Consider the following 23,487-nt stretch of genomic DNA (forward strand, 5'->3'; position numbering starts at 1 on the left):
TGGGAAACCACTGCAGTATTCTTGCCTTGGGAACCCCATGAACAGTATGAAAAGGCAAAAAGATAGGACACTGAAAGATGAACTCTCCAGGTTGGTAGGTGCCCAATATGCTACCGTAGAAGAGTATAGAAATAACTCCAGAAAGAATGAAGAGATGGAGCCAAAGCAAAAACAACACCCAGTTGTGAATGTGCCTGGTGATGGAAGTAAAGTCCGACGCTGTAAAGAACAATATTGCATAGGAAGCTGGAATGTTAGGTCCATGAATCAAGGTAAATGGGAAGTGGTCAAACAGGAGATGGCAAGAGTGACAGTCAACATTTTAGGAATCAGCAAACTAAAATGGACTGGAATGGGCGAATTTAACTCAGATGACTATTATATATACCACTGTGGGAAAGAATCCCTTAGAAGAAATGGAGTAGCCCTTATAGTCAACAAAAGATGAGAATATTGTGAAGGGATTAATAACTGAATAGAGTATAATTTTTGCATCTCTGTCTCATGTCCAATACTGGTCAATTCTTTACCATTATCAGAATAATGGAATCTTATTGCAGTAAAAAGATAGCCTCTCTGATGGCTTTAAAAGCGTGGTCGGCCAATTTCTGATACTCCTTCATTAAGATGTGGGATCCTTGTCCTCTTTCCTTGAATCAGGGCTCTGTGACTGTTTTATGAATAGTACTGAAAGTCACACTGTGCTGATTCCTGGCCCAGGCTTTGAGAAGTTAGCCGCTTCTGCTTCCTGTCTCTTGGGATGCCTGTTCGTAGCATCCAGCACGTGGCTGTAGCTGAACCTCCTGTGTAAGGTCAGCTCCTACCTGCAGCCATGAGTGAGGCATGCTGAAAGTGGGGCCTTCAGCTGAGCTGCTCTCCATGATGCTGTGTGCAACACAGATTAGCTATCTCTGTTCACCCCTGCTCAAATTACAGATTTGTAAGCAAACTAAATGATTATTGCTGCTTTCAGGCCACTAAATTTTGAGGTGATTTTTTTACACAACAATAAATATTTGGAACATGCTTTAAGGAAATGGCAGTATTCCTAGCTCCCTTCTCTCAGTTCATTTCAGTCACTCAATTGTGTCCGACTCTTTGTGACCCCATGAATCACAGCACGCCAGGCCTCCCTGTCCATCACCATCTCCCGGAGTTCACTCAAACTCACATCCATCGAGTCAGTGATGCCATCCAGCCATCTCATCCTCGGTCGTCCCCTTTTCCTCCTGCCCCCAATCCCTCCCAGCATCAGAGTCTTTTCCAATGAGTCAACTCTTCGCATGAGGTGGCCAAAGTACTGGTGTTTCAGCTTTAGCATCATTCCTTCCAAAGAACACCCAGGGCTGATCTCCTTTAGAATGGACTGGTTGGATATCTTTGCAGTCCATGGGACTCTCAAGAGTCTTCTCCAACACCACAGTTCAAAAGCATCAGTTCTTCGGTGCTCAGCCTTTTTCACAGTCCAACTCTCACATCCATACACGACCACTGAAAAAATCATAGCCTTAACTAGACGGACCTTTGTTGGCAAAGTAATGTCTCTGCTTTTGAATATGCTATCTAGGTTGGTTGTAACTTTTCTTCCAAGGAGTAAGCGTCTTTTAATTTCATGGTTGCAGTCACCATCTGCAGTGATTTTGGAGTCCCCCAAAATAAAGTCTGACACTTTCCACTGTTTCCCCGTCTATTTCCCATGAAGTGATGGGACTGGATGCCATGATCTTCGTTTTCTGAATGTTGAGCTTTAAGCCAACTTTTTAGCTCTCCTCTTTCACTTTCATCAAGAGGCTTTTTAGTTCCTCTTCACTTTCTGCCATAAGGGTGGTATCATCTGCATATCCAAAGTTATTGATATTTCTCCCTGCAATCTTGATTCCAGCCTGTGCTTCTTCCAGCCCAGCATTTCTCATGATGTACTCTGCGCATAAGTTAAATAAGCAGGGTGACAGTATACAGCCTTGACATACTCCTTTTCCTATTTGGAAGCAGTCTGTTTTTCCATGTCCAGTTCTAACTGTTGCTTCTTGACCTGCATATAGCTGCCTTCTCTATTGCACAGCAAAAACTAGGTACTATTTTAAATTTCAACCCTGATGCCCCTGGTTTGTAAAGGAAGAAAGTGAACAGCCAGGTTTTTCAGGGAGGCTCCCAGCTCCCCCTGAATATTGGTGGACTGTATTTGTTCTAGGATGATGTGTCGCAGTCTAATCAGATTTACTCCGCATATCCTAAGTTCCAGGCATAGTTGTAGCTATAAAGGGGGCAGCTTTGCTGTTTCTTATGCTGATTGAGCTACTAATTCACCATGGGGATACTTGACAGAGTATTCTGTGTTAATGAATCCTCTTTCCTCCTCTGTAAAGTGAAAGAGACAGGAGATAGATGGGTTCAAATGTAGACTTTTACAACTGGCCTCCCTGTTTGCATTTCCTGGGACACAAGAAAGTGCACACAGAAGGGGCTTCAGGCTGAACTGAACTCAGGCTGTATACTTAAAATTGGTAGCATTTCTTGAGACAAGAGATAGATGGGCTCCAGTTAAAGCATTTACATTCAGCCTTCTATTTGCCCTTTGAAATGAAAGTAACAACAGAAACAGGGTAAGTAGCCAGTCTTTGTCTCTTGTAAATACCTTAAGGTAATAGTCATGGCAAGGACAGAGGGGCAAAATCCTGTTTAGGTAATCAATTAAGGGATCTTTGCTCTTCCCCCTTTTTGGGACAAGGGAAACACTACACAAGTGCTGAAAGGCTCCTTGTGGCTCATAAATCAGGGGATAATCCCAGGCCATAATGAACCTTGCTTCTCCTAGCAGCCTTTACTTTGAGCTCCATCTTGGCTGGGGAATGCATGTGCACCCAGAGCAGGGTCCCAAGGTAGGTCAAGTGTGGAAAAAGAAACCAGATAATTGGCTAAAAGTAAACAAAGACCTGGAAGAACTGACCTATATAAATGACGTAACCACTTCTTTACCGTCTTTCTCCTCACTAAGGCGAAGGCCCACACCCTTTCTCCCTGAATTTATATCTCTGCCTTGCTTCTATCTTAACTAAGCAAACCATTTCTCTGTGTGCTCTCCCACTTGTGGTCAAGCTGTGTCTCTAATAATAAACGTTGCACCTGCTTTTATAGTTTCTGCCTCCGTGATAAATGCATTTTTTCACTGTGGCAAAGATCCAGGGAAAAATAGCTTCTAGCCTCTAATCCTTGCTGGTCTGGTGGCTAGGATTTCTGGTTTTCATCCAGGCTACTCAGGTTCAGTTCCTGGGCAGGGAATTAAGATCTTGCTTCATGCCACTCGCTGCTGCCTCTCTGAGATCAATGGGACCAATAATATTTACCTCATAATGTTGTTAAAAGAGATAACATATGTAAAGCCCATATTTCAGGGTCTGAACTTAGCAGATACTCAACAAAAGTTGTCCCTATTCTTTTCTCTTGAGAAGCAAACCAGATCAAATGCTTGAAATGTAAAATTTTGATCATAGAATTTCATTAAGTACTTGCCTATTTCTAAAAAAATTTCTGAAATCTTAAATGCCCTGCACTAATTGACAGCTATTAAATATATCATATTTTCTTTTTGATATATGCCCATACATGTTTGATAAATACTGTCTGGTTTCTGATTTTGTCAAATTTTCCTTTTTTTTTGGTTTGTTTAAATAAGGAATAAGGAATATAATAATAAGGAATCACTATAAAAATGCAGGCCAGGATATATATGATGAGTAATTTATCTAAGAAAATATACAAAAAGAGGAATTGGGACATGACATTTTGCAAAATTCATGAAATGAATTTTCAGTATTCTTTTGTTGAGAAAATTTTAATTAAGAATATATTGTTGTTCCTTGCATGTATTAATTATCCATTGCAGTATAACAAATTACCCCCGAACTTTGTGTCTAGGACAACAATAAATATCATCTCACTCAGTTTCTGTGGGTCACAAATTTAAAAACAGCTGAATTGGATGTTTCTGACTTGAGTCTCTCCTGAGATTGTGGATAAGATATCAGCCAGGGCTGCAGTCATCTGAAAGTTTGACTAGAGTTCAGGAAATTGCTTCTCTTGGTTCATGTGCTGGCAAGTTGCTGCTGGCTGTTGTTAGGAAACACGAGTTCCATGCTACATGGATCTCTCCTTGGAACTACTTCAGTGTCAGTATGACATGGCATTTGGCTCTCCAAGGTAGAGTAAGGAGGAAGCCATGTCTTTTATGACCTAGCCTTGTCAGGCAAACTTTTCCGTTTCTACAGTATCTTATTGATCATACAAGATCAGTCTGATTCAGTTTGAGAGGGGACCACCCAAGTGCTAGAGTATACTGGGAAGTGAGAGTCATTGTGGACCATCTGGGATGGTGGTTACCACGTCAGGTTTTTTGCTTAGGCTCTCTTATCACTCTGTTCATTCTCCATGGATGAATCCACTCATATCCATAGCTTCATATGCCATCTTTAAGGCCATTACTTTCAAGTATATAAGTGAGCCTTAATTTCTCTTCAGCTCTTCAAACCCCAATGTATAATATTAATACCTATTTGAAGTTCATTTTATCCTACTGGTATTTACTAAGTAGGCACTAGGAACCAGCCTTAAACTAGTCTGGATAAAGACAGGCTTCTTGCCCTCATGGAGATGGAAGTTTAGTGAAGCAGGAGCAAAAATAAACAAATGGGACCTAATTAAAATTAAAAGCTTCTGCACAACAAAGGAAACTATAAGCAAGGTGAAAAGACAGCCTTCTGAAAGTGAGAAAATAATAGCAAATGAAGCAACTGACAAACAACTAATCTCAAAAATATACAAGCAACTTATGCAGCTCAATTCCAGAAAAATAAACGACCCAATCAAAAAATGGGCCAAAGAATTAAATAGACATTTCTCCAAAGAAGACATACAGATGGCTAACACATGAAAAGATGCTCAACATCACTCATTGTCAGAGAAATGCAAATCAAGACCACAATAAGGTACCATTTCACAGCAGTCAGAATGGCTGTGATCCAAAAGTCTACAAGCAATAAATGCTGGAGAGGGTGTGGAGAAAAGGGAACCCTCTTACACTGTTGGTGGGAATGCAAACTAGTACAGCCACTATGGAGAACAGTGTGGAGATTCCTTAAAAAACTGGAAATAGAACTGCCTTATGACCCAGCAATCCCACTGCTGGGCATACACACTGAGGAAACCAGAATTGAAAGAGACACGTGTACCCCAATGTTCATTGCAGCACTGTTTATAACAGCCAGGGCATGGAAGCAACCTAGATGTCCATCAGCAGATGAATGGATAAGAAAGCTGTGGTACATATACACAATGGAGTATTACTTAGCCATTAAAAAAATACATTTGAATCAGTTCTAATGAGGTGGATGGAACTGGAGCCGATTATACAGAGTGAAGTAAGCCAGAAAGAAAAACACCAATACAGTATACTAATGCATATATATGGAATTTAGAAAGATGGTAATGATAACACTGTATGCTAGATGCAAAAGAGATACAGATGTAAAGAACAGACTTTGGACTCTGTGGGAGAGGGAGAGGGTGGGATGATTTGGGAGAATGGCATTGAAACATGTATACTATCATGTAAGAAACGAAATCACTAGTCTAGGTCTGATACAGGATGCTTGGGGCTGGTGCACTGGGATGACCCAGAGAGATGATATTGGGAGGGTGGTGGGAGGGAGGTTCAGGGTTGGGAACTCATGTACACCTGTGGTGGATTCATGTCAATGTATGGCAAAACCAATATAGTATTGTAAAGTAAAAATAAATAAATAAATGAAGAAAAAAACTTATATAGCTTGCTGTAAGTATAATAAAAAATATACAGCAGTGATATTGATGGCAGTGTGTGATAGGAGAGAAGAGGCTTAGCTACTTTAGATGTAGTTGAAAACAGGAACTGGAAGAAGTGATATTTAAGCTGAGACTGGAGGGATAAGGTATGAAAGAAGGGGGAAGAAACTGTTTCAGTCACTGAGAATAGCAGGTGCAAAGGCCTGAAGCAAGGAAGAGCATAGCATAATCTAGAAAATGTCATAACAACTGTGGCTGAAGCACTGTGAGTGAGAGAGAATGGCTTCTAGTCATATGGTATGTAACATAATGTAACAAGTCCATATGTAAACTTGTTCTCAACTCTCGCTCCAAATTGTTGGTTCTCTCGTTTCTTCCTGTGTCCCTGAACAGCAGCAGTTGTTAAGAGTTGTAGAATTTGAAGTTAGCCAGGCCTGTTTGAATCCTGGCTCTACAACTCACTAGCAGAGAGATCGTGAAAGTGTTATTTACTTTTTCCCATCTCCAATGTTCTCACCTTGGTGAGGATTAAATTGTCTGGCCCCTGGTTGCATTTGAAATGTGGTAGCTGTGATTATTATCTTTAAACAGTGAAGCTGGGTCTCCTGAGGTATCCCCAATTCACATTCCTTATCTTATTTTTAAATGAACTATCCAAGTTCTATTACCATGGCCAGCAATTTAGAATACAGATCTAGTATTGTGTAGGGCTCTCACTACAGAGCAAAACCATTTACAGGTTGAGTGACACACTAAAGCAGGGTTTAAATGGGAGGGGGGTTCAGGATGGGGAACACGTGTATACCCATGGCGGATTCATGTTGATGTATGGCAAAACCAATACAATATTGTAAAGTAATTAGCCTCCAATTAAAATAAATAAATTTAAATTAAAAAAAATTAGGATTTTTTGATATTAGCCTGATTTTCCCTTCTCCCCAAATTGGCTAAAGACTTTTTGTTTCTATTATATAGTTTTTGAATTAGCTAGGTTCATTATGACTAGGCTTTGAGTATAAGCCCTTGTTAATATAAGTCTAAACTTCCCCTAACCAGCATATACTAAGTCCCAGACACCCAAGTCTAATGTTTTCTTTTTCTTCAAATTTTGTGTTCTTTGGATTGCTAGTTCCCAAAGACTTCTATAATTTTTATAATGAATTTCTAAAATTTATTCATAAAAATGGATTTAATGAGGACACCTACATGTTGTCCCCATTTCTTGGAGACTTAGAATTGTGATAAATAGCTAAGGCTCTATAAGAATCTGTTTAATGGTGTTTAACTCAGTATTTCCAAATGTATTTGACCATAGAAATTCCTCCCATCCCAAAACACATATTAAACCTTCCCTGCATTTTGGGAAGTTACATTTCAGGCTAATTTCTCATTCTCCTGACTTGCTTATCCCTATGTCTTTATTCCAAGTGTCCTCAGTTTTGGTGAAGTAACATCAATTTCTCCATCCTAATTCTTAATTAAAAAGCAGAGACATTACTTTGCCAACAAAGGTCCATCTAGTCAAAGCTATGCTTTCTCCAAAGGTCATGTATGATTGTGAGGGTTGAGCTATAAAGAAAGCTGAATGCCGAAGAATTGATGCTTTGAACTGTTGGAGAAGACTCTTGAGAGTCCCTTGGACAGAAAGGAGACCCAACCAGTCTATCCTAAAGGAAATTAGTGCTAAATATTCATTGGAAGGACTGATGCTGAAGCTGAAACTCCAATACTTTGGCCACCTGATGCGAAGAACTGACTCATTTGAAAAGACCCTGATGCTGGGAAAGATTGAGGGCAGGAGGAGAAGGAGATGACAGAGGATGAGATGGCTGCATGGCATCACTGACTCAATGGACACGAGTTTGAGTAAGCTCCAGGAGTTGGTGATGGACAGGGAGGCCTGGTGTGCTGCAGTCCATGGGGTTGCAAAGAGCCAGACATGACTGGGCAACTGAACTGAACTGAACTGAAGCCTTAACTAAGAATCCTTAACTCTGCCTGATTATCTCACTCCGACATGGTCTGTTTCCTTGTTCTTCCTTGCCACTGCCAGTCATTACTTGTCTTTCTTCATGTCCTTTCTGTTACTTATTGGAAACATTTATCTTTTTCATTTTTATAGTCATTCTGGATTATTATATATATATATTTTTGTCATACTTCTTTTTAATTGAATATAATTGATATATAACATTTTGTTAGTTATAGGTGTACAAAATAATGATTTGCTAATTGTATATATTGTGAAATGATCACCATAATAAATCTAGTTAATATTTGTCACTATTCATAGTTATAGATTATTTTCTTTTATATAACTATGTATATACTTACTATTTTTTTTTTTCCTGATAAGAGCATTTAGGATCTACTCTCTTAGCAACTTTCAAATATACAGTAGAGTCACCATGCTGTCTACTACATCCCTGTAACTTACTTATTTTATATCTGGAAGTCTGTATGTTTTGAAATCCTTCACCTATTTTACCTACCCCCTACCTTCTACCTCTGAACCATTCTATTCTCTGTGTCTGTGATTGATTGATTCATTTTTCTCATATAAATGAGATCATGCAGTATTTGTCTTTCTCTTATTTATTTAGCTTAGTACAATGGCCTTAAGTTCCATCTATGTCATCACAAATAGCAAAATTTCCATCTTTTTTATGGGTGGAAAATAGTTCAATTATATATATAAATATCTCACATTTTCTTATATCCATTCATCCATTGGTGGGCTCTTAGGTTGCTTTCATGTCAGCCAAGACAACGGCGGTTGTTAACTGTTTTATTATATTAATGTCTCTTAAACTTTCCTTCTATATGGCCTTAAAACTTATATTGTCTGTAGAAAATTAGAGGTGTTTATTGTTAAATTTTGGGCTTCTCTGGTGGCTCTGATGGTAAAGAATCTGCCTGCAATGCAGAAGACCTGGTTTGGGCCCTGGGGTTGAGAAGATCCCCTGGAGGAGGGCATGGCAACCCAGTGCAGTATTCTTGCTTGGAGAATTCCATGGACAGAGGAGCCTGGCGTACTACAGCTCATGGGGTCGCAAAGAGTTGGGCAAGACAGAGCGACTAACATAGCACAGTATAAATTTAGCATTAGTTGTTGATACAAACTTCTTCCGCATCTCCTAACCAGACATGCTTTCTTCATTACCTTTAACTGAACATTTAAGGACCAAGGAGTTTGTTACCTTGGAGAGCAGCCCTCTTCATTTGGACAACTCCAGTTTTTAAGAAATTCTTTCTTATGCTGAAACCAATGTGCATCGCTGTCATTGGTGGCTTAGTTTATCTCCTTTTGCATTAAGTTTTGTCATGTCCTCTGTAACTGTCTCTTTTTCAGGACAGTTTTGCATATGATATCATTTCCTGACACTTCACTATTCTATGTACCCTTTTGAAACTAGTGTATACAATGAGGAGCTCTCTTCTTAGTAATGGAGTCCAGTAAATCTCATACCCACGGGTTAAATCCTTTGCATCGGAATAGTATGAAACTTGGCTTGAACTGCAGCTGGTAACACCATCATGTATGTGGCCAGCTGGAATAGCTTAGTCTTCTTTCAGGAGAGCAAGTCAGAGGTCTAGGAGGGAAGAATTCAGAGGCTGGATAAGGAAATGTAGGTCAACCATACACCACAGCTCTAGGGTAAATTTTGAAGTAGATGAAGCTTGTTTTGATATTCTTGGCTTGCTTTTTCTGATTCCTTTTTCTAATATGTGGATCCTCTTCAGGTTCTTCTCTACTTCACGTACCCCAAACTTGAAGGCTCTTTCCCTCAATTAAAACTTGCATTCAGGAAAAGACTTAGTTTCAATTACTTGTGTATTTGTTGGGAATATGTTATGTTGTCATTTTCAAGTTTGAAAGTGAAAATGTTAGTTGATCAGTCGTGTCCTACTCTTTGCCACCCCAAGGATTGTAGCCCGTCAGACTCCTCTGTCCATGGGATTCTCTAGGCAAGAATACTGGAGTGGGTAAGCCATTCCCTTCTCCAGGGATCTTCTCAACCCAGGCACTGAACCCAGATCTCCTGCATTGCAGGCAGATTCTTTTTTTAAAAAAATTAATTAATTTATTTTACTTTACAATATTGTATTAGTTTTTTCATACATTGACTTGAATCCACCATGGGTGTACATGTGTTCCCCATCCTGAACCCCCCTCCCACCTCCCTCCCCATTCCATCCCTCTGGGTCATCCCAGTGCACCAGCCCCGAGCACTCTGTATCATGTATCGAACCTGGACTGGTGGTTCATTTCACATATGATAATTTACATGTTTCAATGCCATTCTCCCATATCATCCTGCCCTTGCCCTCTCCCACAGAGTCCAAAAGACTGTTCTATACATCTGTGTCTTACCATCTGAGCCACCTGGGAAGGCCAAGGGGTTGAAAGGTCTTATGTGAAAGGCATTTTAAGCTTCAACAACTAGGTGGGAGAGATTTTTGTGCTGGGTGAGAGATTTATATTGGTTTCTATAAAATCCTACAAATATTTTGGCTGTCTGTTTCCTTGTATTTAAAGCTATTCTTGCAATTCTCCTAAACATTCTGTTCCCTTAAATAAATTCTGTAATGTATTCTGCCTAAGGAATCTCCCATGCAATATTTCTCAAACTTTAAATTAATGTGCTCCTGATAATCAAAGGAGAATGAATGTATAAATCCCTGGGACTTGAGGGTGTGGTTTGAAAACTGCTCAGAATGAAACTGATTCCCTTGGGAAATTGTTTCCTTCTCTTATAGACTAAGAATCCATTTAATTTAAAAGATCAATGAAAATGGAAAATCACTGTAAATTCTTATCCATACAGGGCAGTAATGGTGGTATAGCACTAATCTGGAGAATAGCTAATCACTTTTGATGAATGGCACATAAATAAATTCATTCCAAACAGATCTTTTCATGTATTACATGTCCATCTTTTATTTTTTCAGGGTCACTTTAATAATAAGGCATTTTATTTTTTTATTTTTTATTTTTTTTATTTTTTATTTTTTTAAATTTTTTATTTTTTTTATTTTTAGTTTTTTATTTTTTACATTTTAAAATCTTTAATTCTTACATGCATTCCCAAACATGAACCCCCCTCCCACCTCCCTCCCCATAACATCTTTCTGGGTCATCCCCATGCACCAGCCCCAAGCATGCTGCATCCTGCGTCAGACATAGACTGGCAATTCAATTCTTACATGATAGTATACATGTTAGAATGCCATTCTCCCAAATCATCCCACCCTCTCCCTCTCCCTCTGAGTCCAAAAGTCCGTTATACACATCTGTGTCTCTTTCCCTGTCTTGCATACAGGGTCGTCATTGCCATCTTCCTAAATTCCATATATATGTGTTAGTATACTGTATTGGTGTTTTTCTTTCTGGCTTACTTCACTCTGTATAATCGGCTCCAGTTTCATCCATCTCATCAGAACTGATTCAAATGAATTCTTTTTAACCGCTGAGTAATACTCCATTGTGTATATGTACCACAGCTTTCTTATCCATTCATCTGCTGATGGACATCTAGGTTGTTTCCATGTCCTGGCTATTATAAACAGTGCTGCGATGAACATTGGGGTACATGTGTCTCTTTCAATTCTGGTTTCCTCGGTGTGTATGCCCAGAAGTGGGATTGCTGGGTCATAAGGTAGTTCTATTTGCAATTTTTTAAGGAATCTCCACACTGTTCTCCATAGTGGCTGTACTAGTTTGCATTCCCACCAACAGTGTAGGAGGGTTCCCTTTTCTCCACACCCTCTCCAGCATTTATTGCTTGCAGATTTTTGGATCGCAGCCATTCTGACTGGTGTGAAGTGGTACCTCATTGTGGTTTTGATTTGCATTTCTCTAATAATGAGTGATGTTGAGCATCTTTTCATGTGTTTGTTAGCCATCCGTGTGTCTTCTTTGGAGAAATGTCTATTTAGTTCTTTGGCCCATTTTTTGATAGGGTCGTTTATTTTTCTGGAGTTGAGCTGCATAAGTTGCTTGTATATTTTTGAGATTAGTTGTTTGTCAGTTGCTTCATTAGCTATTATTTTCTCCCATTCAGAAGGCTGTCTTTTCACCTTGCTTATATTTTCCTTTGTTGTGCAGAAGCTTTTAATTTTAATTAGATCCCATTTGTTTATTTTTGCTTTTATTTCCAGCATTCTGGGAGGTGGATCATAGAGGATCCTGCTGTGATTTATGTCTGAGAGTGTTTTGCCTATGTTCTCCTCTAGGAGTTTTATAGTTTCTGATATTACATTTAGATCTTTAATCCATTTTGAGTTTATTTTTGTGTGCGGTGTTAGAAAGTGATCTAGTTTCATTCTTTTACAAGTGGTTGACCAGTTTTCCCAGCACCACTTGTTAAAGAGATTGTCTTTACTCCATTGTATATTCTTGCCTCCTTTGTCAAAGATAAGGTGTCCATATGTGTGTGGATTTATCTCTGGGCTTAATAAGGCATTTTATAAATGAACCTGTTCTATACAATACAGACTTTCACACAGAGAGAGACATTAACTTCATATTCATCACTGAAATCAATCCAAGAGGATATCCTTCTTAACTAGGCATTCTGTGAGTACACAACTTAATATTTCATTGTGATATACAGTCAGGGATCCTGAACAAAGATGAATATAATTTATACAAAGTCACCTTCATGTAAATTGAAATTTTAGATGAAAGTGAGAATGGCTATTTCTTAATCATAGTATCTTCATTATTCCTGGTACATCTAAGAGTTCTGACACAAGATACTGGTGGTAAAAATTAGTGTTGCGTGATACTAAACAAATCTTGTGAGGCATCTTTTCCCTTTGCAATTGTTTTTCAAGATTTTTATATTTGTGACCATTCAAAACTACCCCTAAAGTTACTTCAGTCTATATTATCTGTGGAGGTAGGTTAAGACTATAGTATTTTTACTACATCTATCCAAGTTATGAAAATGATCAAAGTCTCTAACTTTGTTATTGAACTGTATCTTAATATAATTAGGAAGGCATTGCTGGAGATATTAATGATTTCAACCTTTTACTAATATATTCAGAATCTGCATTGGATGGCATACAATAAGTTATAAACTCTTAGAAAATATTTAAAATTAAAAAAATAGAAAACTAGAAGAAAAGAAACTGAAAAAATAATGCCATTTAAAATCCATGTGATTGAATTGAAAGAGACACATGTACCCCAATGTTCATCACAGCACTGTTTATAATAGCCAGGACATGGAAACAACCTAGATGTCCATCAGCAGATGAATGGATAAGAAAGCTGTGGTACATATACACAATGGAGTATTACTCAGCGGTTAAAAAGAATTCATTTGAATCAGTTCTGATGAGATGGATGAAACTGGAGCCGATTATACAGAGTGAAGTAAGCCAGAAAGAAAACCACCAATACAGTATACTAACACATATATATGGAATTTAGAAAGATGGCAATGACGACCCTGTATGCAAGACAGGGAAAGAGACACAGATGTGTATAACGGACTTTTGGACTCAGAGGGAGAGGGAGAGGGTGGGATGATTTGGGAGAATGGCATTCTAACATGTATACTCTCATGTAAGAATCGAATCACCAGTATATGTCTGAAAAAAAAAAAATCCATGTGATTAAAATGTGTGATTCAAGCATCCAAAAGAAAATTGCTTATATTTGCAGACTAAAACCTAGGTTATTATTTCTACTACTTGTATGATGATAATTATTAGCCAACTATTTTATGAATCAATAATTCATAAGTGAACGCCTATAATCTGCAAACCTGGGGATCTAGGCTCAGAGAGGCAGTAGTAGTAGTTTGGCAGTAGTGGGTAGAATCAACATTTAGGAAGCACTGATTATTGCCCTGGTGATTGGTTTGTTCATTTCCTATTGTTTGTTTTCTCTTAATAGGTGGTATATTCTTCCCTATTGACTTTGGTGTTGGTTACATGACTTGTTTTGATGATTGGAATGTGGGCAGAAATGAAAGCATTTTGTGAGCTGAAATTTTGTGGGTATCTAGTCATCCTCTTACTTCTATCCTGCAACTGTTATTCTGGAACCCAGGATTCAGCATGGGATCCAGAATAATACATGGAGCACCAGCTCAGTTAGGAAATCAGGAAATAAATATTCTTGAAAGCTATGGAGATGTTGAGGTTGTCTGATGCAATATAACTTTAGGAAAGTTTTATCTCTATTCTCTTAAGCTTCATAAGCATCATATGAGCTAGACACAATGTTTTATTTCACAGATGAAGAAATTAGAATGTCAAAGGGGTTCAATCTTTTTTTGTGTTTTCTGTATGGTCACATTGCTGAAAAGAGGCAGATGTAACCCACAAGTCAAAATATTTATACCAAACCCTGCTTTCTAGGGTAAAAATATGGAATGAGGGCAAGAACACTGCCTGAAGTTTAGAACCCAGGTTCTAATCTTAGGGAAATTACTGAGCATTTTACCCTAAGATGAAAATCTCTGTTGGGTCATAATTCCCTTTTAGGACTGCTGCTGTCTCTGATTAGTAGATAGTGCATACGATTGACATTTGCTGAGGATTACTTTGACTAAGACTGTCCACAGTAAATATTAACCATGGGCTTCTAATTTCTTTCAGAGATAGCACCATTACTTGCTAATATAATGAGAATGAAAAGAAAGCACTGACTTTCAATTCTCCAAAGATTTATATAATTTGTGAGTCATAGACTATGAGTAATCAGATGTTCTGAATCACTTGAAGAAGCTCCAGGGATAATGCTAGCGTCTATATGGTGGTACTTAATGCACTTCCCCCACAGAACAAGCTGAGCAGTCAATGTCTTATCTGAGTAATTTAAGCCAAAATTGTGGTTTTCAAAAATATCCCTGAATTTCATGGATAATTGCACCAACTCCCATTTCACTGGAGACTTAAAGAATTAAACCCTATAGTCATAGATTAATTATGACTAACTTAAACTTTTGGAAGAATGATTCCATCCATATAAATGAGGACTCTGATATAAATGAAATTTCCTTTGGGTCATGATTCACCTTTTTTATTTTTCCCTTTCCACAGTATTTTAAAAAATGAATTGTCATACTCTCACAGCAAGGAAGGTATTACAGAATCACCAGTGTGATCAAGTCTTATTCTTTTTTAAGTCTTATTCTTGATACCCTACAATCAGGCTGTTTTGTGGGTCTCAGTTTCACTTATCATTTTCCATAAAGACAAGTAACAGGTTTTCTCATATAGTATCTCCCTTTTATAAGAATAGAAAGACCTCTTGAAACTATTAAGAAAGTCTTGGGGCTTTAGAATTGCCTCTGAAACAAGTTTCCGTGGCTTCTCTTATTTTTGTTCTGTCAGATTGAATTTTTAAAATCTTTCTTTCTTTCTCTTTTCCATTATGGTTTACTTCAGGACATTGAATAGAGTTCCCTGAGCTTTACAGTTGGACCTGTTGTTTCTCCATTCTATATATAATAGTTTGCATCTGCTGTCCACAAGCTCCCAGTCCCTCTCTCCTTGGCAATTACAAATCTGTTCTCTATGTCTGTGAGTCTCTTTCTGGTTGATAGATAAGATCATTTGTATCTCATTTTAGATTTCATATGATCTAAGTGGTATCATATGATATTTCATATGATCTAAAGTGATATATGATATTTCATGTGATCTAAGTGGTATCATATGATATTTGTCTTTCTCTTTCTGATTTATTTCACTTAGTATAATAATCTCTAGGTCCATCCATGTTGCTGCAAATGGCATTAATTCATTCTTTTTTGTGGCTGAGTAGTATTCCATTGTATAAATATAACACATCTTTTTATCCATTCATCTGTTGATGGACATTTAGTTTGTTTCCATGTCTTGGCTACTGTAAATAGTCCTATGAACGTTAGGGTGCATGTATATTTTTGAATTATAGCTTTGTCTGGATATATGCCTAGGAGTGGGATTGCTAAATCATATGATAGCTCTGTTTTCAGTTGTTTGAGAAATCTCTGTATTTTTTTCCATAGTGACTATACCAATTTACATTCCCACCAACAGTGTAGGAGGGTTTCTTTTTTACCATACTCTTTCCAGTATTTGTTTTTGTAGACTTTATGATTGATGTGAGGTGGTACCTTGTTGTTTTGATTTGCATTTCTTTAATAATTAGGGATGTTATGGGGAAACAGTGGAAACAGTGCCTGATTTTATTTTTTGGGGCTCCAAAATCACTGCAGATGGTGACTGCAGCCATGAAATTAAAAGACGCTTACTCCTTGGAAGGAAAGTTATGACCAACCTAGATAGCATATTCAAAAGCAGAGACATTACTTTGCCAACAATGGTTTTTCCGGTAGTCATGTATGGATGTGAGAGTTGGCCTATAAAGAAAGCTGAGCGCTGAAGAACTGATGCTTTTGAACTGTGGTGTTGGATAAGACTCTTGACAGTCTCTTGGACTGCAAGGGGATCAAACCAGTCCATTCTAAAGGAGATCAGTCCTGAGTGTTCATTGGAAGGACTGATGCTGAAGCTGAAACTCCAATACTTTGGCCACCTGAGAAGAAGAACTGACTAATTTGAATAGACCCTGATGTTGGGAAAGATTGAAGGCAGGAGGAGAAGTGGACGACAGAGGATGAGATGGCTGGATGGCATCACCGACTCAATGGACATGAGTTTGAATAAACTCTGGGAGTTGGTGATGGACAGGGAGGCTTGGTGTGCTGCAGTCCATGGGGTCACAAACAGTCAGAGATGCCTGAGCAACTGAACTTAGCTGAACCGAGCATCTTTTCATGTGCTTATTGGCCATTTATATGTCAATTTAGGTCTTCTGCCCATATTTCAATTGGACTGTTTTGTGTGTGTGTGGGGGGGGTTTTGCTATTGAGTTTAATGAACTGAGAAACTTGTTTCTTGGCTGAAAACTTTTCACGTTTCTTATGGACAATGGAAACTTGGTTTCTTAAGCACTAGCAAAAAGTTACCATGCAGAATTTTCTAGAAAATATAAACTTGTGTGACAGGACACTCAGATTCAACTTTTCTGTTTACATGCACACCTAAAGATTCAACTTTATTGTTTACCTGTAACTCCACTAGCAATTCGGTTTTCATTCTTGTGTGTATTAAGTATGGTGTCTCTAAACATTTGCTTTCGTTTTGTGACTAAGGAAATGGTAGCTCATTAAACTCCCACTGGAAATTAAGTTATCAGATGATTTTTCAGTCATGCTGGTACTCCACTGAGGGAATCCCCATTCTGGAAACAAGGAGAAAAGCAGTCTCTTGCATCCACTGTAAACCAGGATAGTCAACGTGCTGTTTTAAATGTCAGGGTTTGGAAAGCATGTAATTTTCGCATGCACTCAGGCTTCAGTTCGGTTAGTTCAGTCACTCAGTCGTGTCCGACTCTTTGTGACCCAATGAATTGCAGCATGCCATGCCTCCCTGTCCATCACCAACTCCCAGAGTTCACTCAGACTCATGTCTATCGAGTCAGTGATGCCATCCAGCCATCTCATCCGTTGTCGTCCCCTTCTCCTCCTTCCCCCAATCCCTCCCAGCATCAGAGTCCTTTTCAATGAGACAACTCTTCGCATGAGGTGGCCAAAGTACTGGTGTTTCAGCTTTAGCATCATTCCTTCCAAAGAACACCCAGGGCTAATCTCCTTCAGAATGGACTGGTTGGATATCTTTGCAGTCCATGGGACTCTCAAGAGTCTTCTCCAACACCACAGTTCAAAAGCATCAATTCTTCGGTGCTCAGCCTTCTTCATAGTCCAACTCTTACAACCATACATGACTACTGGAAAAACCATAGCCTTGACTAGACGGACCTTTGTTGACAAAGTAACGTCTCTGCTTTTTAATATGCTATCTAGGTTGGTCATAACTTTTCTTCCAAGGAGTAAGTGTCTTTTAATTTCATGGCTGCACTCACCATCTGCAGTGTTTTGGAGCCCAAAAAAATAAAGTCTGACACTGTTTCCACTGTTTCCCCATCTATTTGCCATGAAGTGATGGAACCGGATGCCATGATCTTCATTTTCTGAATGTTGAGCTTTAAGCCAACTTTTTTACTCTCCACTTTCACTTTCATCAAGAGGCTTTTGAGTTCCTCTATACTTTCTGCCATAAGGGTGGTGTCATCTACATATCTGAGGTTATTGATATTTCTCCCAGCAGTCTTGACTCCAGCTTGTGTTTCTTCCAGCCCAGTGTTTATCATGATGTACTCTGCATATAAGTTAAATAAGCAGGGTGACAATGTACAGCCTTGATGTACTCCTTTTCCTATTTGGAAACAGTCTGTTGTTCCATGTCAAGTTCTAACTGTTGCTTCCTGACCTGCGTATAGGGTTCTCAAGAGGCAGGTCAGGTGGTCTGGTATTCCTATCTCTTTCAAATTTTCTACAGTTTATTGGGATCCACACAGTCAAAGGCTTTGGCATAGTCAATAAAGCAGAAATAGATGTTTTTCTGGAACTCTCTTGCTTTTTCCATGATCCAGCAGATGTTGACAATTTGATCTCTGGTTCCTCTGCCTTTTCTAAAAGCAGCTTGAACATCAGGAAGTTCATGGTTCACGTATTGCTGAAGCCTGGCTTGGAGAATTTTGAGCATTACTTTACTAGTGTGTGAGATGAGTGCAGTTGTGTGGTTGTTTGAGCATTCTTTGGCATTGCCTTTCTTTGGGATTGGAATGAAAACTGACCTTTTCCAGTCTTGTGGCCACTGCTGAGTTTTCCAAATTTGCTGGCCTATTGAGTGCAGCACTTTCACAGCATCATCTTTCAGGATTTGAAATAGCTCAGCTGGAATTCCATCACCTCCACTAACTGTGTTCATAGTGATGCTTTCTAAGGCCCACTTGACTTCATATTCCAGGATGTCTGGCTCTAGATTAGTGATCACACCATCGTGATTATCTGGGTTGTGAAGATCTTTTTTGTACTGTTCTTCTGTGTATTCTTGCCACCTCTTCTTAATGTCTTCTGCTTCTGTTAGGTCCATACCATTTCTGTCCTTTATTGAGCTCATCTTTGCATGAAACGTTCCCTTTTTATCTCTAACTTTCTTGAAGAGATCTCTAGTCTTTCCCATTTTGTTGTTTTCCTCTATTTCTTTGCACTGATCCCTGAAGAAGGCTTTCTTATCTCTTCTTGCTATTTCATACCTATGTTGTCTGACTTTAAAGCCCATGCTCATTCTACTGTACCTTGGTTCTAAGAGGTGTTTTAAAGGAAGGGTCAGCATTTCCAGATTAAGTCCATGACTGAGAGGGTGTGTATCATAAGGTATCTGAGGACTTCAGAGCCAAGAAGTGGGAGAAGGCCCAAGGGAAGGATGAGAAGTAGGCAGGGACAAGTGTGGCAGCAGGGAGGTGAGACTGTCTTGAGGAACTTTCCCCCTTGCATCATAAGTTTACTCAGAACAAGGTGTGAGTATAAGAATATTTTTCACAGCTTTATTTTTAAATTTATTTATTTATGGCTGTGCTGGGTCTTGATTGCCGTAAACAATCTTTCTGCAGTTGTTCTGAGTATAAGCTACTGTTTAGTTGTGGTGCTTGGGCTCAGTACTTGTGGCACAGGGTCTTGTTGCTTTGTGGCATGTGGGATCTTCCTGGACCACGGGTCAAACCTGTGTCCCCTACATTGGCTGGCAGGCTCCCAATCACTGGATCAGCAGGGAAGTCCTAACAGCAACTGTTGGTTACTACGAGTGAAATGACACAGAACATACAAGACACACAAGAGACAGACAGGACACCACTCTGGCCAGAGGAACAGAACTGGGCAAACTAATTGCCGTTTCTTATTATAAAGTCCTCCTTAGGCAGAATTCCAGACTGTGAGAATAAGCCTTTTCAGTACAGTGCAGGTGCATGCATGTTATCGTACAGCAAAGGGGAGTGAAATCTCTGTCTACTGCAGAGTCTGCACAAAGCCCTCATCTCCCTCTTATCTCAAGAAGGGAATGCTCCCTCGTTTGCAAGGAACCATTAAACTCAAGGCTGTATCCAGACTCTTTGGCAGAACGCCTCGTATGCAAGGATGCTCAGCCTGAGCAGAGAGACCCGTTTGCAGGCACATCTCTGCTACCCTATTAACCCTTCAGCAACTTTAACCTTTATGTTTGTTCAGATGATGATATGATGATAGTTTTTTCATGCAATTGCCAGTTTCATTTTTTTGAGGAGATACTGATCTAAAACTCTTATTATTATTGAAATATTATCTTGTGACAAACAGCTCAACATGATAAATAGATTTTAATGTTACACAAATTTCCCTTTTTGAGTCTCCCCTTTCTTTGCACTGGTAATCTCTACTCCTTTCCTAGAAAGTTTACCATCATGGTTGGGCATCTACCGTGAAGAAGGTACTACCAACCTTGACCCTGTGGCCTGCCCTTTACATGGTTTGCCTCCCTCTAGATAGGTCTCCATGGTCCGGGTCTTTCCATTTTCCAGCATTCCATCAAAATTTGCTCGTCAGATGTTCTGTTTTCTTAGGGATTTGAAGAAATCCATACTGACACTCTGTTCTTGTTAATAGTTAAATGTGTATTCTGTGTAAACATATACATGACTAGGGGCCTTCTGGATAAAATGTCTTTAAGTTTAATAGAAATAACTTATGACCTATTGAAGTCACAGCATTTTAAAGCTAAAAGTCACAGCATTTTAAAGCTAGAAGTCACGAAAATGTCCAATGAAATTCCATTATTTTTCAAATAGCAATATGAGGCCAGGAGAAATTCCTAGAATTTAGTTCTTAAATCACACTTTCAAGATAGTGACATGGCAGTTATTGCTTCAGAAACAGAGAAAAAAAGGTACAGAAAGGAATGATATGATGGAAGCTACACAGAGGATCGAAAGCCCATCTGGAATGGGTTTCATTTCATCTACCTTCCGTCTGATTTTAAAAGTAGTGTTTGCAATGTCCACAAAATCCTTCTACATGAATATAATACATTTTCAGCTTCATGCCTCCTTACTTTGGCTTATGAAACTTGTCTCTGTCTTTTCAACTTGTTAAGTTGAATTTTCATGGAGGTCTGAGCCCCAGAAGGAGCCGTGACTGACTGGAGGGTGAGTAGAATTAAGGAGAACTCAGCCTTTGGGTTTTGTTACTTTTTATTTTAGAAGTTGCTCCTCTTTTTAAGACAATATCCTGGCAATAATGTGATGACTGATATAACAAGGAAACTAAGGGCCAATCAGCCACTGTCAGTGTAACATTAATTACTTTTGAAAATAAAAAATCTTTCCAATTGAAAGCTTGATAGGCCATCTGGATTTAATAGTTTCCTTTAGCAAAAATAAATACTAAATACTATAGACCAATCATTTCTAAATTGAGTATAGTACTAAAGTATGCTACTAAGAATGTTTGCAGTACTCTCCATTTGCTAACAAGATGATATTATTAAATGTATTTTCTGTCTTGGCTTTTTCAATACTGACTGAAAATGTTGAGATCTTAAAGCCTGGTGATCAATGAATTCATAACTGACAAGTAAAGGAATCTGAGTGGTGATATTATAGAGTATGGGCTTCCCAGGTGACTCAGTGGTAAGGAATCACCTGCCAGTGTAGGAGACACAGGAGATGTGGGTTTGATCCCTGGATCAGGGAAAAGCTCCTGGAGTAGGAAATGACAACCCACTCCAGTATTCTTGCCTGGAAAATTCCATGGACAGAGAAGCCTGGTGGGCTATAGTGCTGCCACTGCTGCTGCTGCTAAGTTGCTTCAGTTGTGTCCGACTCTGTGCGACCCCATAGACGGCAGCCCAGCAGGCTCCTCTGTCCCTGGGATTCTTCAGGCAAGAATACTGGAGTGGGTTGCCATTTCCTTCTCCAATGCATGTAAGCATGCTATGTCACTTCAGTTGTGTCCAACTCTCCAGGCAAGAATATTGGAGTGGGTTGCCATTTCAGAGAGGCCAGAATTTCAGGGAGAAAATCAAGGTAAAAAATGACATTTAACAAAAGTGTTACTTACTAATGTTGCAAATAAACATGAAAGTCCATTGATGATTTCACTATTCCTATTAGTTATAGAACTATTTCTTTGTCTCAAGCAGTGTCTTAAGTCCTTTGCATAGGCTATCTCGTTTAATCCTCATCACCATATTCTGTAGTAGGCACTATTATTATCTCCACTTTACATATGAGGAAATAAAGTATTAGAGAGTTTAAGTAACCTGCCCAATAGTTACTAGTAGCTAGTAAGGGTGGAATTAGGAACCTAGCTAATGCAGTCTGAATTAATCACTAAATTCATTTATGGGAAGGAGCGGTTGAGTTTGTACATGCATTGCATTTGAGGAGTAGAACTGTTCCAGAGACAGTGGATATGCAGATCTCAGACTTAGGAGACATGGAATTGGGAGTCAGCAGCCTATGCAAGTTACCTGAAGCTAAAACCATTCATGAAAATGCTGCAGGAGAGTGTAAATAAGAAAAGAGGAGGTCCTTTGTGAGAATCTTGGAGGCTACCACCATGTAAGAGGAAAGTATCAATAGGTGTAGAAGAGCCACTGAAGATATGTCAAGGGACTACCGGACAGGACCATTATTTGAAGGTAGACATATCTTGGCCGATTTGGCACATAATAGTTTAAGGAGAGAATCAGTTGTTATGAAGACCCTGCCATAGCTCTCTCTTTGCCCAAAGATGCTTTCTTCTCCAGGGCTTCCCAGGTGGCTCAGAGGTAAAGAATTCCTCTGCCAATGCAGGAGACGCGGGTTCAACCCCTGGGTTGAGACGATCCCCTGGAAGGGGCAAGGCAACCCACTCCAGTGTTCTTGTCTGGAGAATCCCCATGGACAGAGGAGCCTGGCAGGCTATAGTCCCTGGAGTTGCACAGAGTTGGACACGACTGAGTGACTAAGCACACACACACAGAGCGGGCATTGGCAAACATTTTCTCTGAAGGGACAAATAGCAAATATTTTGGCCTTTGTGAACCATGTAATCTCTACTGTCACTACTCAGTTCTGCCATCTGTTGTGGCACAAAAGCAGCCATAGACAATATGTAAGCAAATGGATGTAGCTGTGTTGCAATAAAGCTTTATTTATAAAAACAAAAGATAGGTTGGAGTTGGCTCATGAACCATGGTTTCTTGATCCTTGATCTAGATCCTCACCCATCTTGGTTTGGTGTCCTTTTCAAAAGCTCTCAGCTCTAGTCCTTTCTTCATTTAACACTTACCTCCACACAGTTGAATACTCCTGTACATCTTCCTCATTTTCCTCCTTCTGGTGTATTTTCTGATACATTGTCTACTACAATTCTCTGGGCAAGAAAACATTTTAATAGTTGTAATAGCAGTTCCATGGGAACGCTAGTATGGGAAGCTGGTAGTTAACTGAACTACATCAAGGTAAAGTCCAGTGTTTTGGTGATCTGCTGTTACAACTCCAGTTTTTAAAATGCTTCCCACCTCCTCCTGCCTGAAAAAAACTCAAGATGATTTTACAAAGTGAGCTTGATTTATATTTCAGACAGGTGTAGTTACACTTACTAATATGACAAATTAGGTTTTATTTTTGAAGCAAGGAGTGATTTTGATCCCAATGCAGCAAAATCCTTTCAGTGTGGTTTGCTTTTTGAGAATTTGGTAATTTTTTTAAATAAAGAAGGGTCCCTAGCATTTTCT

Source organism: Ovis canadensis, chromosome 18 (assembly GCF_042477335.2).
Source record: "Ovis canadensis isolate MfBH-ARS-UI-01 breed Bighorn chromosome 18, ARS-UI_OviCan_v2, whole genome shotgun sequence".
In the NCBI taxonomy this organism is placed as follows: Eukaryota; Metazoa; Chordata; class Mammalia; order Artiodactyla; family Bovidae; genus Ovis; species Ovis canadensis.